This window comes from Rhinopithecus bieti, unplaced genomic scaffold (assembly GCF_001698545.2).
Source record: "Rhinopithecus bieti isolate Rb0 unplaced genomic scaffold, ASM169854v2 scaffold_53544, whole genome shotgun sequence".
NCBI lineage: Eukaryota > Metazoa > Chordata > Mammalia > Primates > Cercopithecidae > Rhinopithecus > Rhinopithecus bieti.
The window spans coordinates 1-819 of NW_016820666.1; the positions used below are offsets into that span (position 1 = coordinate 1).

General features: G+C 38.8%; 1 pseudogene; it reads right to left on the reverse strand.

Annotated features, from left to right (window-relative positions):
• Positions 1–255: 255 nt before the first annotated feature.
• LOC108520445 (28S ribosomal protein S36, mitochondrial pseudogene) lies at positions 256–704 on the reverse strand (annotated as a pseudogene).
• Positions 705–819: the final 115 nt, after the last annotated feature.

An 819-nucleotide genomic window follows, 5' to 3' on the forward strand; every position in this document is an offset into this window, starting at 1 on the left:
CCTTCCTTCCTTCCCTCCCTCCTTTCTTCCTTTCTTTCTTTCTCTTTCTTTTCTTTCTTTCTTTCTTTCTTTCTTTCTTTCTTTCTTTCTCTTTCTTTCTTTCTTTTCTTTCTTTCTTTCTTTTAAATGTATACTTTAATAAGTATAGAGTATATAAACAATTAGGTAAGCTTGTGGAGAAGCTGACCAAGATACATAAATTAGGAAATACGTGTCCATCTCAATTTTCTATATTTCATTTTTTCATACTATCTATTAAAGGTGTTTAATATACAATTTCTCATCTGTCATTTTGGAAGTCCTTTATTGTAAAGACAATTCTATTGTCTGATGACAAACAGCAGCCACCATGGTTATTCAGGACCTCCACGTTGGATAAATTCAATTTCTTCTTGAGACACAAGTTTTCTTCTGTATTTCTGAGGTAATGTTTTTATTATTTCTGCAGTAGCTGGTGGACCCTGATACATCAGCAAATTTGGTGATTTACTTCCCTCAGAATGTTGTGAAATTACAGAAGAGGGAGGTGGTAGCCCTGCTGATCTCAAAGCTTCTGATACATTGGGTTTAGGATTGTCTCTTCTGTCAGGAAACCTTATTAATGGAGTGTGTGGTTTGACTACCTGAACGACCCTAGTGGCAGACGCCATCTTGCTGCCCATCATGACCCCCGAAAAGGGGCAGTTTCCGGGGCACGAGCGAGCTGCAGCAATCACCCGAGTCCCGGGCGGCTGGGGGTGGCACTTCCCGGGATGTCACCTCTTTTCTTTCTTTTTCTTTTCTTTCTTTCCTTTCTTTTCTTTCTTTCTTTCTTTCTTT